Here is a 20,511-nt window from a genome sequence, read left to right as displayed (position 1 = left end):
TATATACATACATATATATACATACATACATACATATATATGAGTAAGGGAAAATAAAGGAATGAGACTTCCTGGTGATGTCAACAGCAAAAGGGTTACTTTAAATGTGACAATAAAAACCAAGACAAGCTGACAACTAGCTGTAAAGTCCTATGATAAACAGTGGTTGTCAAGTTAATTGTTTGCCACACTCGTATTTGTTTGCTTATCAGTAAAGAGAGGTATAGAAATTGCCCTGTGTTCAGGCATGTCACGCCTATAAACCACCTGCTGAACCTCCGGTTCCTGTCAGCTGAGGGCCGTCTCTTCCTGCTCAGAACTATATATGCAGTGGTATTTGCAGAAGGGTGTGAGAGAAAAAGTAAATAACTGAATTGCATACATACTATATCCTGCCTGTTTCTTTTTTGATACTTCAGAGGGTTTTTATTTCCCCCCTTGATATAGAGGAGGTGCAGATTCTCCTTGGACAAATCCTAATCAAAACTTCAGCTAGCAGATTACTAAACTTTGCTTAAAGAAGTGCTACTCAGACATGCCTGTGTTTTCATGTCCTGGCTGAGTTCAGCGAACTGTTTATTAATGGACTTGGCCTGTCCCGTCCTGACCCCAAGACACTGAGGCCTCTGTCTGAACCAGGCTCATGAGTTTCTTCCTAGCCTCTCTCAGGAACCGGAGTACTTCTGGTAAGTTTTTATAAAATCCTCGTATCTTTTCATGACAAAATGAAACTCTTTTTTACTAGTCCATATTGACAAGTAGTATATTTCATCCCTATAATTATGAGATTCCATTGGTCTTTAGATTCATTCATGTTCTTTCCTGGAGATTGCTTTGTTAAGTAAAAGAAATATGGCTTAAAAGGTGGGGGAGAAATCTCCACTTTTTTTTTTTTTTCTTATTTGGTTTCTTTGTGCTAGGCTTTTTCCCTCAAATTAGAAGATTCATATTTTCATTTAATTCCAAGGTGGAATTAAGTAAATTAAATGGAGTCACAAGACCTTGTTCAGTTCTAATACTTTCCCTGTGTTGAAATATGATGCTATATTTTGTTGAAAATAAGAAATTATTTTAAGAGAAATATTTCTGAGGAACATAGTTAAATAATGATTTATTTTTAATTTAAAATAAAGCAGATAAATAACATTTCCTCCTGAATATTTCAAAAGGCTTTTTGTGGTATAACTTCAGTTACATAAATCTGTGACCAACATAATTTTGCTTAAGATATTCAAACAGCAATCGGAGATAAAATGTTATGGTATATGCCTCAAAACTCAGGTTGGATCAAACTTATGTTATTGCCTGTGTGTTGTGTGACAAGGTACAGAAAATTCATCCAGGCTATTGCATTATATTATCAACAATTAAAAACAAAATTTCTCTGGGATACAATATTTAAAATCATACAAACACACACAAAATGCTGCTTTTCATATCTACAATCCCAACCTAGAGTCATTTTATCTAGGATTTAGCAGCAAAGTCTCTTTATTATGAAAATTTTCAAATAAAGGAAAAATGAAATAATTATACCTTGAACATCCAAATACCTACCATGCAAATACTACAGTTAATATTTCCCTAGGATTTCCTGGTGGTCCGATGATTAAGACTCCAAGCTTTCATTTCACGGGCGTGGGTTCAATCCCTGGTTGGGGAACTAAGATCCCACATGCCATGTGGTAAAAAAGAAAAAAAAATATAATAAAATGATAAAAATAAAAACATTTTCCTATATTGGCTTCTTCACATACTATCCAATATCCACTATCTATCCATGAACTTATCTTCTTTACTTTTTGATGGATTGTAAATTTCAATTTAACTTTTTCCTTGAGGTAAAATTCATGTGCATGTATAATGCACAAATCTTTAGTATACCATTTGATTAGTTTTGATAAATACATCCATCCATGTAACTCAAGTCCCTGTCAATATATAAAACATCACCATCATTCCAGATCTATAAAAATTCTTCCTCCCCCTGCCCAGTCAGTCTTTTACACCATCCTAGAGTCAAATACACTTCTCTCCCTTTATATAGTATACACGCATGATTCTACTTAGATTCATTTATGTTTTTGAGTGTATTAGTAAGTTATTTATTGCTTTAATGTGAATAGTATCCCAACTGTATTTCAATGTATGAATGTCCATGGCTTGTTTTTCTATTCTTTTTGTTGAACTTTATCCAGTTTGGGGCTATTATAAACAAGCCTGGACATTCCTAGATATATCTTTATGGACATTCTTAGATACATATTTCACTGAACATGTATTTTCAGCCTCATGTGTTAACAACTAGGAATAAAATTGCTGAGTCATAATGTACTAAGAACTTTAGCATTAGGAGACACTATCAGAACTTGTCCACAATGATTACATCATCTCATCTCCCTCACTTCAGTTATGTGACATCCTTGCTAATTTTGAGGTGGTCAGTCCTTTTAATTTTTATTATTCTTGTGTCTTGATAATGCTCTCATTGTGGTTTTATTTGCATTTACCTGATAACTAATGTTGTAAACATTTTCCCAGGGGATTAGTGGTCATTGTAGATTTTTTTAAATTGAATGTCCGTTTCAATATTTGACTTATTTATATATATATATATATATATATATATATATATATATATATATATATATATTGGAGAAGGAAATAGTAAGCCACTCCAGTACCCTTGCCTGGAAAATCTGATGGATGGAGAAGCCTGGTAGGCTACAGTCCATGGGTCACAAAGAGTCAGACACGACTGAGTGACTTCATTTCACTTCATGGTGGCTTGTCTTTTATGATTTAGTTGGAGGAGTTCTTGTAAGTATATATTCCAGCTGCAAGTTTTGGGTCAGTTATTACTATGCAGATATGTTCTCCCAGTCTGTGGCTTGCTTATTCATTTTCTTAAATGTGTAGCTTGATGATCACTAGTTTTAAATTTGGTTGAAGCCTAATTCCAACAAAGGTCTGTCTAGTCAAGGCTATGGTTTTTCCAGTGGTCATGTATGGATGCGAGAGTTGGACTGTGAAGAAAGCTGAGCACTGAAGAATTGATGCTTTTGAACTGTGGTATTGGAGAAGACTCTTGAGAGTCCCTTGGACTGCAAGGAGATCCAACCAGTCCATTCTGAAGGAGATCAGTCCTGGGTGTTCTTTGGAAGGATTGATGCTAAAGCTGAAACTCCAATACTTTGGCCAGCTCATGCGAAGAGTTGACTCATTGCAAAAGACTCTAATGCTAGGAGGGATTGGGGGCAAGAGGAGAAAGGGATGACAGAGGATGGGATAGCTGGATGGCATCACCCACTCGATGGACATGAGTTTGGGTGAACTCCAGGAATTGGTGATGGACAGGGAGGCCTGGTGTGCTACAGTTCATGGGGTTGCAAAGAGTCAAACACGACTGAGTGACTGAACTGAACTGACTGAAGCCTAAATACTTATATTTTGTATGGTTGTTAATACCATGTGATATATAATAGTTTTTTTTTTTAATTACCAAGTTTCTAAGGCACTGTTCTATCTTTTTTCCCTTAGAAGCCTTATCATTGTACTTTTTAGACTTATTTTTATTGAGGTAGCATCAGTTTATAATGTTATACATTTCATGTGTACAGCATTATATTTCTACTTCTGCATACCCCACAGTGTGTTTACCACCATAAATTTAATTTCCATCTGTCACCATAAAGTGAAGCCTTTGGCCCTTTAAATCCCCCCCCTCCATCTACCCCTCTGGTAACCACTACTGTGTTTGGTTTTGCTTGGTTTATTTATTTTGGTTTGTTTGTTTAATTCCATATATGCATGGAATCATACACTATTTGTCTTCCTCCATCAAGGGAAGATCCATCCATGTTGTAACAAATATCAAGATTTCATCTTTTTTATGGCTGAATAATATTCCTCTCTGTGTGTGTGTGTGTGTGTGTGTATCATATTATATCTTCTTTATCCATTCATCTGTTGATGGACAATTAAGTTTCCATATCTTGGCAATAATGCTGCTATGAACATTGAGGTGCATGTATCTTTTTGAATTAGTGCTTTCATATTACTGTATAAATAACTGGAAGTGAGGTAACTGGATCATATGATAGTTTTTTTTTTGTTTTTTTTTTTTTGAGTTATTTCCATATGGTTCTCCACAGTAACTGCACTGATTTACAATCCCACAAACAGTTCACAAGAATTCCCTTTTCTCCACATCCTTGTCAGCACCTATTCTTCTTATCTTTTTGAGAGTGGACATACTAACAGGGATGAGGTTCTATTTCATTATGGTTTTGATTTGAATTTCCCTGATTAGTGATGTTGAAAACCTTCTCATGTATCTATTGGCCATCTTCATGTCTCTTTTGTAAAAACATGTATTCAGTGTCTCTGCCTATTTTTTAATTGGGTTGAATTCTTTGTTGTTGAATGAGTTTTTGTATATTTTGGATTTTAATTTCTTAACATATATACTGTTTGAAAGTATCTTCTCCCATTTCATACATTATTTTGCTGCTGCTGTTGATGGCATTTTTTTTTTTTTTTTTTGCTGTACAAAAGATTTTTAGTTTGATGTAGTCCCATTAGTTTATTTTTACTTTTGCTTCCTTTGTCTGAGGACATGTATCTAGAAAGATATTGCTAAGACTGGTGTCAAAGAGAATGTTGTCCAAGTTTTTTTCTAGGAGTTTCCTGGTTTCTGGAGAAGGAAATGGCAGCCGACTCCAATATTCTTGCCTGGAAAATCCCATGGACAGAGGAGCCTGGCAGGCTACAGTCTGTGGGGTCACAAAGAGTTGAACACGACTAAGCGACTTCACTTTCTGGTTTCAGGTCTTAGCTTCGAATCTTTAATCCATTTTGAGTTGATTTTTGTGTATGGTGTGAGATAGTGAGTGATCTAGTTTCTTTCTTTTTTTTTTCTTTTTTGCATGTGGCTCTTGTTTTCCTAATACCATTTATTGAAGGACTGTCTTTTCACCAAGGACTATCTTTTCTCCTTTGTGAAAAACTAATTACCTGTAAACACATGGGTTTATTTCTGGGCTTTCAATTCTGTTCCACTGATCTATGTATCTGTGTTTCTGCCAAATCGATGTTATTTTAATTACATTAGCTTTGTGATATAATTGAAATAAAGGAGTGTGATACCTCCAGCTTTGTTTCTCCCCACCCTCCGCCCCCCAGGAGTGCTTTGGCTAATCAGTCGTTTATTATTCCACAAAATTTTTAGAATTTCTTGTTCTTTTTCTATGAAAAATGCCCTTGAAATTTTGAAAAGGATTGTATTGCATCAGTCAATTGCTTTAATCAATACGGACATTTTAACAATGCTAATTGTTCTGATCAATGAGTGTGGGTTTGCATGCTAAGTCACTTCAGTAATGTCTGACTCTTTGCAAACCTATAACTGTAGCCCACCAGGCTCCTCTGTCAATGGGATTCTCTAGGCAAGAATACTGGAGTGGGTTTCAATGCAGTCCTCCAGGGAATCTTCCCAATTCAGGAATCAAACCTACGTCTCTTATGTCTCCTACATTGGCAGGCAGGTTCTTTACCACGAGTGCCTCCTGGGAAGTCTCAATTCATGATTATGAGCTATTCATGAGTATCTTTCCATTTGCTTGTGTCTTCAATGTCTTTCAGCAATGTCTTATAATTCTCAGCATATAGGTCTTTCATTTCCTTGGATAGATTTATTCTTTGGCATTTTATTCTTTTTGCTACAACTGTATTTTTTTTTCTTTATTTCTCTTTTTCTTAGCTCATTGTTAGTGCAAAGTTTTGCATCCTGAAACTGTACTGTATGTGTTTATAATTTCGATTAGGTTTTGGTGGGGATTTTAGGGTTTTCTATATATTAAAACCATTTCATCTGCAAATGGTGACACTTTTACTTCTTCCTTTCCATGTTGCTGCTAAGTTGATTCAGTCGTGTCCAACTCTGTGTGACCCACCAGGCTCCCCTGTCCCTGGGATTCTCCAGGCAAGAACACTGGAGTGGGTTGCCATTTCCCACGTTGGACTCCTTTTACTTCTTTTTCTTGCCTAATTGCTCTGGCTAAGATTTCCAATACTATGCTAAATAAGAGTAGTGCAAACTGATATCCTTGTCTTGTTCATGACTTTTAGTTCAGTTCACTTGCTCAGTCATGTCCGACTTTTTGCAACCTCATGAACTTCAGCACATCAGGACTCCCAGGAGTCCACCCAAACCCATGTCCATCGAGTCAGTGATGCCATCCAACCATCTCATCCTCTGTCATCCCCTTCTCCTCCTGCCCCCAATCCCTCCCAGCATCAGGGTCTTTTCCAATGAGTTAACTCTTCACATCAGCTGGCCAAAATATTAAAGTTTCAGCTTCAACATCAGTCCTTCCAATGAACACGCAGGACTGATCTCCTTTAGGATAGACTGGTTGGATCTCCCTGTAGTTTAAGGGACTCTCAAGAGTCTTCTCCAACACAGTTCAAAAGCATCAATTATTTAGTGCTCAGCTTTCTTTATAGTCCAACTTTCACATCCATATATGACCACTGGAAAAACCATAGCCTTGACTAGATGGATCTTTGTTGGCAAAGTAATGTCTCTGCTTTTTAATATGCTATCTAGGTTGGTCATAACTTTCCTTCCAAGGAGTAAGTGTATTTTAATTTCAAGGCTGCAATCACCATCAGCAGTGATTTTGGAGCCCCCACAAAATAAAGTCAGCCACTGTTTCCACTGTTTCCCCATCTATTTCCCATGAAGTGATGGGACTGGATGCCATGATCTTAGTTTTCTGAATGTTGAGCTTTAAGCCAACTTTTTCACTCTCCTCTTTCACTTTGACCAAGAGGCTCTTTTTCACTTTCTGCCATAAGGGTGGTGTCATCTGCATATATGAGGTTATTGATACTTCTCCTGGCAACCTTGATTCCAGCTTGTGTTTTCTCCAGCCAAGCATTTCTCATGATGTACTCTGCATAGAAGTTAAATAAGCAGGTGACAATATACAGCCTTGACGTACTCCTTTTCCTATTTGGAACCAGTCTGTTGTTCCATGTCCAGTTCTAACTGTTGCTTCTTCACCTGCATACAGGTTTCTCAAGAGGAAAGTCAGGTGATCTGGTATTTCCATCTCTTTCAGAATTTTCCACAGTTTATGGTGATCCACACAGTCAAAGGCTTTGGCATAGTCAATAAAGCAGAAATAGATGTTTTTCTGGAACTCTCTTGCTTTTTCGATGATCCAGTGGATGTTGGTAATTTGATCTCTGGTTCCTCTACCTTTTCTAAAACCATCTTGAACATCAGGAAGTCCACGGTTCATGTACTGCTGAAGCCTGGCTTGGAAAATTTTGAGCATTACTTGACTAGCCTGTGAGATGAGTGCAATTATGTGGTACTTTGAGCAATCTTAGGCATTCCCTTTCTTTGGGATTGGAATGGAAACTGAACTTTTCCAGTCCTGTGGCCACTGCTGAGTTTTCCAAATGTGCTGACATATTGAGTGCAGCACTTTCACAGCATCATCTTTCAGGATTTGAAATAGCTCAACTGGAATTCCATCACCTCCACTAGTTGTGTTCGTAGTGATGCTTCTTAAGGCCCACTTGACTTCACATTCCAGGATGTCTGGCTCTAGGTAAGTGATTACACCATCGTGATTATCTGGGTCATGAACATCTTTTTTGTAAAGTTCTTCTGTGTATTCTTGCTACCTCTTCTTAATATCTTCTCCTTCTGTTAGGTCCATACCATTTCTGTCCTTTTTCGAGCCTGTCTTTGCATGAAATTCTCCCTTGGTATCTTAATTTTCTTGAAGACATCTCTAGTCTTTCCCATTCTATTGTTTTCCTCTATTTCTTTGCATTGATCTCTGAGGAAGGCCTTCTTATTCCTCATAAGTTCATGACTTTAGAACTAATATTTTCAGCTTCTTACTATTGAATATGCTGTTAGTTGTGAATTTGTCATATATGACCTCTATTATGTCAAGGTATGGTTACTTCCATATTCACTTCATTGAGAAATTTTATTATAAATGGGTACTGAATCTTGTCAAATGCTTTTTCTTCACATGTTGAGATTATCATATGATTTTTATCCTTCAGTTTATTAATGTTATTTATCACAATGATTGATTTGTGGTTTTTAAACCACTCCTGCATCTCTGGAATAAATCCTGCTTGATCATGTTGTAGCGATCTTTTAATATATCATTGTATTTGGTTCCCTAATAATTTGTTCATCAAAGATATTGGCTTTTAATTTTATTTTTTGTGTTTGTGTTTTCTTCGTCTGGTTTTGATGTTAAGGTGATGTTAGCCTCATAAATAAGTTAAGAAGTGTTCCTTTCTATTCAATTTTTTTGCATTGGCTTGAGACAAATAGATTTTAAATCTTCTCTGGATGTTTGGTAAAATTCATCTATGAAGACTTCTGGTCCTGGAATTTTGTTTGCTGAGATCTTTTGGTGTTATTACTGTTTCAATCTTAATAGTGATCAATCTATTCAAGTTTTCTATTCATGATTCATTCTTATAAGATTGTAATATTCTAAGAATTTGTTCATTTCTTCTGATTTCTCTATTTTGTTGTTTTTCTGTGGTATCCATTGTTACTTATCCTCTTTAATTTATTAGAACCTTCTCTTTTTTTTTCTTGATTAGTCTAGCTAAGGGTGTCAATTTTGTATGTTTTTTCAAAGAACTAGTTCTTAGCTTCATTGATTTTTTTTTATATTGTCTTCTTAGTCTCTCTTTTATTTATTTCCAGTCTGATTTTTATTATTCCCTTTGAGCTTTATTTGTTCTTATTATTCTAGTTCCTTTAGGTATTTATTTGAAATTTTTCTTGTTTCTTGAGGTAGGCTTGTATTGCTTTAAACTTCCCTCTTAATCCTTCTTTTGCTATATCCTATAGATTTTGGTATGCTGTATTTTCATTTGTCTTCAGGTAACTTTTCATGTCTCCTGTAATTTCTTCATTGACTCAATAGTTGTTCAGTAGCATGTTGTTTAGCCTTCACCTATTTGTGCTTTTTCCAGTTTTATTCTTGTAGTTGATTTGTAGACTCATACATTGTGATCAGAAATATGCTTGATGTGATTTAAATCTCCTTAAATGTATCAAGATTTGTTTTCTGTCTCAATATATGGTCTATCCTTAAGAAAGTTCCATATGCATTTGAGAAGAATGTATGTTCTGCCACATTTGAATGGGATGTTCTTTATACTTTTGTTAAATCCTCTGGTCTAGTAGCTTATTTAAGGCTTCTATTTCCTTGAATTTTTGTATGATCTGATCTAGTCATTAACATAAGTGGAATGAAATAAGTGAAGGAAAGAGAAGTGAGAGAAGAAGTCACAGACCCAAGGGGAATCAGATTGTGTAAAGTCTTCTAAGAGACCATTATAAGAATATTAGTTTTCAGTCTGAGTGGAATAGGAAGTTATAGTAGAATTTTGAGCAGATAAGTGTAGTATGATGAACTTTTAATACTGTTTTCAGAATAGACTTAAGAAAAGTAAGGGAAGAATGTCAGAGATCAGTTAGAAGACTATTTTTTTTTTAACTAAATAAGAGCTAAGAGCGCCTCAAATAAGAGTGGTTGCAACAGAAGTGACAGAATTCAAAAATACTTTCATGATAAATCCAACAAGATTTCTTGATGGAAGACAATAAGGATGACATCAAGAATTTTGTTGAGAGTAACCAGAGGATGAGTTGTTGTCAAGTGAGAAAAGGAATACTATGAATGGAAATGTTAGGAGTAAGATGAAACTGAAATTCAGTTTTGAACACATTATGTTTGAGAAATGGTATACAAAACATCAAGACTGAATGAGAATTTAATGACTGAATGAACAGAATTTAAGTTCCTCACAACTTAGAAGTATTGTTATTACATATTTGGTCTAAATGCAATTATTCTGTTATGATAAGTTTTTATCATTATCTTAAGCCAAAGGGTTAGATTGTCTTGGTTATTTTCCTGTGCATTTAAAGATATATCATATTTTCATGTACAACTCTTCATAAAAAGTTGCAGAATTTGCTAGTAACTGAGCTTCATGTCATAGTAAACTTTATGAGAGAACTATTGTGACTGTTAACTAATACAGAGAAATAAACTAAAAATATCAGTTTATGAGGTCCATGTGACAAATTAAATGGTTTTCTTAACTTTCATTCTTCACATGATCATCTTATCTTTATTGTTAAGCCATCATCAGTATCACAAACAAATTATTTGTAAACTATGTTTGAGCCTTTCAAAGTATCATGTGGTTTTACAAAGGTAATTACAAAGATAGGAAAAATTTCTGGCCTTTGGAATATAACACTCTAGAGATCATAGCTTTGATTCATACAAAAAAAAAAAAAAAGCATAGTCAATTACTCATGCTGATAATAGGATCTCCAGTTGCAGAGAGTGAGGTGGGTAAGATTCTGCTGTCACTTGTGGCCCATCACAGTTCTATCTGAGATGTGACAGACAACTTCTACCCTGGATATTAGATTCAATTTAATGAAGTACCAGGTTTTGTCTAGGCCTCCACTTCCAGGGTTATAAGAAGTGCTAACAGGAAGGAGGAGAACATGTGAGAGAGCCATGCTACCCGACCCAGGTTTCCCCATTCCTGACACTTTCACAGCACACACTCTGAAAGGCTGAGGAGTCATGAAATGGGAAACCATATCTGACTTTAAACAGAAATTTCCCAATGTGAAACAGGTTTGGGAAGTGGTTATAAATATGTCTGCCTTAAAATATATATATATATATATATATATATATATATATATATATATATATATATCAATAAGCATGCAAAAACAGGATACCCCCTAGAAAGTTTTAGGGAATCCAAAGACTGAGAATACACATCAAATAACAATGTGAATGCAAGGCATTGGAAGTATAAATATGATGTTCTAAATAAAACCTTTTCCTACTTTAACAAATATACAATACAACCAAAATAATTGAACAAATGTTGAATTCAACCAAAAAGATTGAAACTATTCAACAGCACCTGATCAGAGCCCACAATACTGCCCTAAAACAAGATATAAAATATTTGCTTATATGTAGTGAACAATTCATCTAAACCCTATCAGGTTGAAAGGCACTGAAGTTACTCAGTTGTGGGTAGATTTATTTCTGCACTGCTTAAAAGAGTGAAGTACTTTGAAAAATAGGGAAAGAAGAAAATCTAAAGATATCTACATTCATGCTCTTACACAAAAATAGAGTTCAAATGGCCTTGAGCTGAAAAGACTTTAGAGATCTATTATTTTCCAATCACGAAGGGATTCTGATCAGTTCTGCTTAGGGGATGAATATCTAGTTAGAGACAAAAGGGCTAAAGAAAAAAAAAAGTTAATATCTTTAGTTTGAACTTGAGTTGAATACAGTATATATACTCTTAGATGGGAAAAAGTAACCTTAAGTAATCCACACCTTAGAGAAATACAAATTTTGTAATGTTGCTTTTAACAGTATAAAGTCTAAATAATTCACTGAGAATATCAAACTAAAAACACATCCGATTCCATGATTTTTTTCTCCTTGTTTTTATTTTCCAACTTCTCAAATATAAATTTGACAGTCATAAGTCTCAGATCTTATCTTTCTCAAGACACATGCTGTGTTAATCGCATAACCCTAAATGTCTTGGACTACACTGACATAGTGAACTGGTCATAGCAAACACCCACTTCCAACAACACAAGACAGTCATTATATTATATCATAATATAATAACAAATTAAATGTTATTTTCAAGTCACCCTTTAAAAACCCAGAGACTGATATTAAGTAAATTTAAAAACCAGTAAATATATGAGGAGGGATAAGAATAATCTCTTTTAAAATATGTAGCTAAAACCTGATAATTTAAAGATGGACCAAATAGACACATGGATTAAAAATGAAGGCATTATTTTTATAAAGAACACATTTGCAAAGGCAAACTAATTTCAGTAAGGGGAACATATTTTAATGACTAATTTATTGAGCACTCACCAAACACAAGAAATTATTCAAGGTGATTTACCTCATATAATCCTGCATAAAGCTCCAAAAATATGAACACCTAAATCTATAGATTAAGCAAATTCAATAGTCACAGTTTGCTCTTGTGGAATAAAGAACTTTGCTCCAATCAGTGTTTTCACCAAAGATTTAAATACAGGCATAAAATACCCACTTATTGAACTTGTAGGTGGCATAAAACTGAAAGAACTTACAAATATGTGTGATGGTAAAAGAAGGATCCAAAAAAGTCTTAGACAGGTAAGACAGATGAATTGAATCTAATAATATGAAATATGGTGGAAAGATCCCCTGGAGAAGGGAAAAGCTACCCACTCTAGTATTCTGGCCTGGAGAATTCCATGGACAGTATAGTCCATGGGATTGCACAGAGTCAGACACAACTGAGTGACATTCACTTCACTTTCATAGTGGGTAAAATATTGAGGACATGTTGCCCTAATTGTCCAGAAGCAAGTGATGAGAATGAAGACAGAACATGAAATCTGGTAAAATGGGTCAGGGAACCTGCAGCCTCTCTTGGACTGAGGTGCAGAGTACACGTTGAGACCAGCTTTTATTCCTAATTGCAGACTACAAGACTTTCTCAGATCTTATCTTTCTCAAGACACATGCTGTGTTAATCGCATAACCCTAAATGTCTTGGACTACACTGACATAGTGAACTGGTCATAGCAAACACCCACTTCCAACAACACAAGACAAGACTCTAAAACACGGACCTCACTAGATGGTAAACACCGAAATCAGATTGATTATATGCTTTACAGCCAAAAATGGAGAAGCTCTATACAATCAGCAAAAACAAGACCAGGAGCTGACTGTGGCTCAGATCATGAACTCCTTATGGCCAAATTCAGACTTAAATTGAAGAACGTGAGGAAAACCACTAGACCATTCAGGTGTGACCTAAATAAAATTCCTTATGATTATACAGTGGAAGTGAGAAATAGACTTAAGGGACTAGATTTGATAGTCAGAGTTCCTGATGAACTATGAATGGAGGTTCATGACATTGTACAGGAGACAGGAATCAAGATTATCCCCAAGAAGAAGAAATGGAAAAAAGCAAAATGACTGTCTGAGGAGGCCTTACAAGTAGCGGTGAAAAGAAGAGAAGTGAAAAACAAAGGAGAAAAGGAAAGATATACCCATGTGAATGCAGAGTTCCAAAGAATAACAAGGAGAGATGAGAAAGCTTTCCTCAGTGGTCAATGCAGATAGAGGAAAACAATAGAATGGGAAAGACTAGAGACGTTGTCAAGAAATTAGAGATACCAAGGCAACATTTCATGCAAAGATAGGCTCGATAAAGGACAGAAATGGTATGAACCTAACAGAAGCAGATGATAATAAGAAGAGTTGGCAAGAACACACAGAAGAACTGTACAAAAAAGATCTTCATGACCCAGATAATCTCGATATTGTGATCACTGACCTAGAGCCAGACATCCTGGAATGCAAAATCAAGTGGGCGTAAGGAAGCATCACTATGAACAAAGCTAGTAAAGGTGATGGAATTCCAGTTGAGCTATTTCAAAGCCTGAAAGATGATGCTTTGAAAGTGCTGCACTCAATATGTCAGCACATTTGGAAAACTCAGCAGTGGCCACAGGACTGGAAAAGTTCAATTTTCATTCCCATCCCAAAGAAAGACAATGGCAAAGAGTGCTCAAACTACCACACAATTGCACTCATCTCACAAGCTAGTAAAGCAATGCTCAAAATTTTCCAAGCCAGGCTTCAGCAGTACGTGAACCATGAACTTCCAGATTTTCAAGCTGGTTTTGGAAAAGGCAGAACAGAGATCAAATTGCCAACATTCACTGGATCATGGAAAAAGCAAGAGAATTCCATCTATTTCTGCTTTATTGACTATGCCAAACCCTTTGACTGTGTGGATCACCATAAACTGTGGAAAATTCTGAAAGAGATGGAAATACCAGATCACCTGACTTTCCTCTTGAGAAACCTGTATGCAGGTGAAGAAGCAACAGTTAGAACTGGACATGGAACAACAGACTGGTTCCAAATAGGAAAAGGAGTACAGCAAGACTGTATATTTTTACCCTGTTTATTTAACTAAAGTGCAGAGTACATCATGAGAAACTCTTGGCTGAACGAAGCACAAGCTGGAATCAAGATTGCCGGGAGAAATATCAATAAGCTCAGATATTCAGATGACACTACCCTTATGGCAGAAAGTGAAGAACTAAAGAGCCTCTTGATGAAAGTGAAAGAGGAGAGTGAAAATATTCACTTAAATCACAACATTCAGAAAACTAAGATCATGGCATCTGGTCCCATCACTTCATGGGAAATAGATGGGGAAACAGTGGAAACAGAAGCTGACTTATTTTTTTTTTTTTTTTTGAGGGATGGGTCCAAAATCACTGCAGATGGTGATTTCAGCATTGAAATTAAAAGACGCTTACTTCTTGGAAGGAAAGTTATGACCAACCTAGATAGCATATTAAAAAGCAGAGACATTACTTTGCCAACAAAGGTCCATCTAGTCAAGGCTATGGTTTTTCCAGTGGTCATATATGGATGTGAGAGTTGGACTGTGAAGAAAGCTGAGCACCGAAGAATTGATGCTTTTGAACTGTGGTGTTGGAGAAGACTCTTGAGAGTCCCCTGGACTGCAAGAAGATCCAACCAGTCCATCCTAAAAGAGATCAGCCCTGGGTGTTCATTGGAAGGACTGATGTTGAAGCTGCAGCTCCAATACTTTGGCCACCTGATACAAAGAGCTTATTTATTTGAAAACACCCTGATGCTGGGTAAGAGTGAGGGCAGGAGGAGAAGGGGATGACAGAAGTTGAGATGTTTGGATGGCATCACCAACTCAATGGACACGAGTTTGGATAAATTCCAAGAGTTGGTGATGGACAGGGAGGCCTGGCATGATGCAGTTCATGGGGTCGCAAAGAGTCGTACACAACTGAGCGACTGAACTGAACTGAACACTTACATAGTCCAGATCTCCTTGTGGTTACCTGAGGTCATTCCCTTCTGAGTTATTCTCAGGAACAATTAACAATTGCATAGGCAGAATTCATGCCTGACACCAACCCAGCATTCCAAGATCCATGTTTTTATGATCCCGTCATACTCTCTTCTGGATCTGACCTTGGGGTTTATAACAAGGATATTAATCTAAGAAAGACATGAAAAATAATCATCAACACAGATTCTTAGTTTATGTTGTTTTTCTAGGTGCTATTTCTGTGAAATTTCTCAAGTATTATTAGGTACATTATTAGTACATTATTAGGAATTCTCACTACAAGGACCAAGCAGCCAACTACAAAAGTATCAAATAGAAGAACAATTTGGTAGCAATCCAATAAATAAGATAGAGGGTATATTTTGACAGGAAGTATAATATTTTTAAAAATTAGGCCTTACTATAACCAGATAAATGGCCCCTGAGAAGAGCTGAAATATAGTGGGTGCTGCTGCAGCCCTGGCTCCCTTGACTGCCTCGCCAAGATCTCTGTCTTCAGCTTGGCACTCCACTCTCTTTCAGAAGGATTTGGAAACAAAGAAGAAAAACCACAGGGGAAAAGGGACACTATGTAATAGAAGGAATATTTATTTAGACAGAAAGGGAGTACAAGCTACACCTATACATTCATTGTCTTCAAATATTTGATGAGCACTCACATGGAGAGGAATTTTTTAGTTGTCATTTAGGAACTGAGTGGTAATGGTCAAAGGAGCAACAAATTCATTTAATCTGAAAAAAGAACTTTTCTAATGAGCAGAGCTATTCAGAGGTTAAATAGGTTGCTTCCAAAGGTAGTGAGCCCCAGTCACTAGAGGAACTCAAACTTAGGCTGAATTTCTATTCCATCAAAACAGTTTAGAGAAAATCAGTCATTGCATGGTATATATACAAGGTGATTCTTTCTTTTAAAACTTGAAATATGATTTAGGGGAAAATTCTTAAGGAGGAGATGACTTTTTAGTCAAAGTTAGGAGAAAAGATGGCTTGAAATATGGAGTTGTCTAAGCACTATGCAAAAATAATTGCAAAAATACTGCAATTATTTGCAGTAATTTTGGAGCCCCCCAAAGTATAGTCTGACACTGTTTCCGCTGTTTCCCCATCTATTTCCCATGAAGTGATGGGACCAAATGCCGTGATCTTAGTTTTCTGAATGTTGAGCTTTAAGCCAACTTTTTCACTCTCCTCTTTCACTTTCATCAAGAGGTTTTTTAGTTCCTCTTCACTTTCTACCATAAAGGTGGTGTCATCTGCATATCTGAGGTTATTGATACTTTTCCCGGCAATCTTGATTCCAGCTTGTGCTTCTTCCAGCCCAGCGTTTCTCATGATGTACTCTGCATATAAGTTAAATAAGCAAGGTGACAATATATTGCCTTGACGTACTCCTTTTCCTATTTGGAACCAGTCTGTTGTTCCATGTCCAGGTCTAACTGTTATGTCCTGACCTGCATACAAATTTCTCAAGAAGCAGGTCAGGTGGTTTGGTATTTCCATCTCTTTCAAAATTTTCCACAATTTATTGTGATCCACACAGTCAAAGGCTTTGGCATAGTCAACAAAGCAGAAATAGATGTTTTTCTGGAGCTCTCTTGCTTTTTCCATGATCCAGCGGATGTTGGCAATTTGATCTCTCGTTCCTCTGCTTTTTCTAAAACCAGCTTGAACATCTGGAAGTTCATGGTTCACATACTGCTGAAGCCTGGCTTAGAGAATTTTGAGCATTGCTTTACTAGCTTGTGAGATGAGTGCAATTGTATGGTAGTTTGTGCACTCTTTGGCATCTGGCCCCATCATTTCATAGTAAATAGATGGGAAAACAGTAGAAACAGTGTCAGACTTTATTTTGGGGGGCTCCAAAATCACTGCAGATGGTGATTGGAGCCATGAAATTAAAAGACGCTTACTCTTTGGAAGGAAAGTTATGACCAACCTAGATAGCATTCAACCTAGATAGTATTCAAAAGCAGAGATATTGTTTTGCCAAGAAATATCTGTCTAGTCAAGGCTATGGTTTTTCCAGTGGTCACGTATGGATGTGAGAGATGGACTGTGAAGCAAGCTGAGCACCAAAGAATAGATGCTTTTGAACTGTGGTGTTGGAGAAGACTCTTGAGAGTCCCTTGGACTGCAAGAAGATCCAACCAGGCCATCCTAAAGGAAATCAGCCCTGGGTGTTCATTGGAAGGACTGATGCTGAAGCTGAAACTCCAATACTTTGGCCACCTCATGCAAAGAGTTAACTCATTGGAGAAAACCCTGATACTGGGAGGGATTGGGGGCAGGAGGAGAAGAGGACGACAGAGGATGAGATGGCTGGGTGGCACCACTGACTCGATGGACATGAGTTTGAGTGGACTCTGGGAGCTAGTGATGGACAGGGAGACCTGGCGTGCTGTGAGCATCATGGCGTCTCAAAGAGTCAGACACGACTGAGTGACTGAAATGAACAGAACTGAACTGATGAGACAGAAAAATAAATATTACAGGGAATCCAAAATAAACATTGAGAAAATTAATCAAAGAGATTTAGCAGGTAAAAATATTAAGTTGAAGTAGCAGTGACAGGAGTTGGGGATATATCACTTCTCATTCAGCAAGTACAGCCAACGTAACCAAGAAGACCATTTTCCATGATGAATGTTTTTATCTACTTGAGTTTCTCTAACAAAAACACCACAGGCTGGGGTGCTTGAACAAATATTTGTCACTCACAGTTCTCAAACTTTGTGAGTAAGACACTAGCAGATTCTATATCCATTGAGGGCCTGCTTCCTGCTTCCCAGAGGTCTATCGTCTCATGGTGTCCTCATGTTGTGGAAGCTATGAGGGAACTCTGTGGGCCATTGTAACGACACTAATCTTATTTCTGAGAGCTGCACCTGAATAACCTAATCATTTCCAAAAGGCTCCAAACATTGGGGTTTCTGAATGTGAATTTTGGCAAATACATTGAGTCCTTAACATGAGCCTCTGGGATAAATAAAGAATTTAGAAACATAAATATGAGGCAACTGAGCTGCTGTTGTCTCAGAGATGGAAGAGATTACAGCCCAAGGCCTTGTTTGGTGGATGATATTTACAATATGACAGAAACATATGCCACTATCTATATCCCACAGACAGAACCCAAAGAGGTGCTCCTGGTTTCAGACCATGTAAGGGTAGAAATCACTCCATACAACAGTTGAGTCTTGTTCATAATGCTTAAAAGAATCGGAAATACTTGCTCTTGGGAGAAAAAAAAAAAAACAACAACAACAAAGGGCAGGCAAATCCAGCAGATGAGAGAAATGGCAGGGATGTGGGTTTAGTGGCTAGAGCCTGTGCTTTAACACGAGAAAATGAGAATAACAGGAAGAATTGAAATATCCTATGGAATTTTTTTTCAGTTTAGCTTTCTGATAAGTTGGCTTTAAGAATTCAAAATACTATTGAAATAATCATATGGTTTTTATTTTTCAATTTGTTAATGTGGTGTATTACATTGATTGATTTGCAGATATTGAAGAATCCTTGCATCCCTGGGATAAAGCCCACTTGATCATGGTGTATGATCTTTTTAATGTGTTGTTGGATTCTGATTGCTAGAATTTTGTTAAGGATTTTTGCATCTATGTTCATCAGTGATATTGGCCTGTAGTTTTCTTTTTTTGTGGCATCTTTGTCAGGTTTTGGTATTAGGGTGATGGCGGCCTCATAGAATGAGTTTGGAAGTTTACCTTCCTCTGCAATTTTCTGGAAGAGTTTGAGCAGGATAGGTGTTAGCTCTTCTCTAAATTTTTGGTAGAATTCAGCTGTGAAGCCGTCTGGACCTGGGCTTTTGTTTGCTGGAAGATTTTTGATTGCAGTTTCAATTTCCATGCTTGTGATGGGTCTGTTAAGATTTTCTATTTCTTCCTGGTTGAGTTTTGGAAAGTTGTACTTTTCTAAGAATTTGTCCATTTCTTCCACGTTGTCCATTTTATTGGCATATAATTGTTGATAGTAGTCTCTTATGATCCTTTGTATTTCTGTGTTGTCTGTTGTGATCTCTCCATTTTCGTTTCTAATTTTGTTGATTTGATTTTTCTCCCTTTGTTTCTTGATGAGTCTGGCTAATGGTTAAAAACTCTCCAGAAAGCAGGAATAGAAGGAACATACCTCAACATAATAAAAGCTATATATGACAAACCCACAGCAAACATTATCCTCAATGGTGAAAAATTGAAAACATTTCCTCTAAAGTCAGGAACAAGACAAGGGTGCCCACTTTCACCATTACTATTCAACATAGTTTTGGAAGTTTTGGCCACAGCAATCAGAGCAGAAAAAGAAATAAAAGGAATCCAAATTGGAAAAGAAGAAGTAAAACTCTCCCTATTTGCAGATGACATGATCCTCTACATAGAAAACCCTAAAGATTCCACCAGAAAATTACTAGAAATAATCAATGACTATAGTAAAGTTGCAGGATATAAAATCAACACACAGAAATCCCTTGCATTCCTATACACTAATAATGAGAAAACAGAGAGAGAAATTAAGGAAACAATTCCATTCACCATTGCAACGGAAAGAATAAAATACTTAGGAATATATCTACCTAAAGAAACTAAAGACCTATATATAGAAAACTATAAAACACTAGTGAAAGAAATCAAAGAGGACACTAATAGATGGAGAAATACACCATGTTCATGGATTGGAAGAATCAATATAGTGAAAATGAGTATACTACCCAAAGCAATTTATAGATTCAACACAATCCCTATCAAGCTACCAACAGTATTCTTCACAGAGCTAGAACAAATAATTTCACAATTTGTATGGAAATACAAAAAACCTCGAATAGCCAAAGCGATCTTGAGAAAGAAGAATGGAACTGGAGGAATCAACCTACCTGACTTCAGGCTCTACTACAAGCTACAGTTATCAAGACAGTATGGTACTGGCACAAAGACAGAAATATAGATCAATGGAATAAAATAGAAAGCCCAGAGATAAATCCACACACATATGGACACCTTATCTTTGACAAAGGAGGCAAGAATATACAATGGGTTAAAGACAATCTCTTTAACAAGTGGTTCTGGGAAATCTGGTCACCCACTTGTAAAAGAATGAAACTAGACCACTTTCTAACACCATACACAAAAATCAATTCAAAATGGATTAAAGATCTAAACGTAAGACCAGAAACTATAAAACTCCTGGAGGAGAACATAGGCAAAACACTCTCTGACATACATCACAGCAGGATCCTCTATGACCCACCTCCCAGAATATTGGAAATAAAAGGAAAAATAAACAAATGGGACCTAATTAACCTTAAAAGCTTCTGCACATCAAAGGAAACTATTAGCAAGGTGAAAAGACACCCCTTCAGAATGGGAGAAAATAATAGCAAATGAAGCAACTGACAAACAACTAATCTCAAAAATATACAAGTAACTCCTACAGCTCAACTCCAGA

General features: G+C 36.5%; 1 long non-coding RNA gene across 1 annotated transcript in view; it reads left to right on the top strand.

Moving 5' to 3' along the window:
* Window positions 1–317: 317 nt before the first annotated feature.
* The window catches only part of LOC133249190 (uncharacterized), a 76,835-nt gene continuing 56,641 nt past the window's right edge, over window positions 318–20,511 (top strand). Inside the window, exon 1 of the long non-coding RNA XR_009736865.1 lies at window positions 318–686. This is a non-coding gene — a long non-coding RNA (uncharacterized LOC133249190). The remainder of the gene's footprint in view (window positions 687–20,511) is intronic.

This window comes from Bos javanicus, chromosome 6 (genome assembly GCF_032452875.1).
Source record: "Bos javanicus breed banteng chromosome 6, ARS-OSU_banteng_1.0, whole genome shotgun sequence".
In the NCBI taxonomy this organism is placed as follows: Eukaryota; Metazoa; Chordata; class Mammalia; order Artiodactyla; family Bovidae; genus Bos; species Bos javanicus.
Note: the sequence above shows the minus strand (reverse complement) of the source record. Positions and strands in the feature narration are given on the sequence as shown.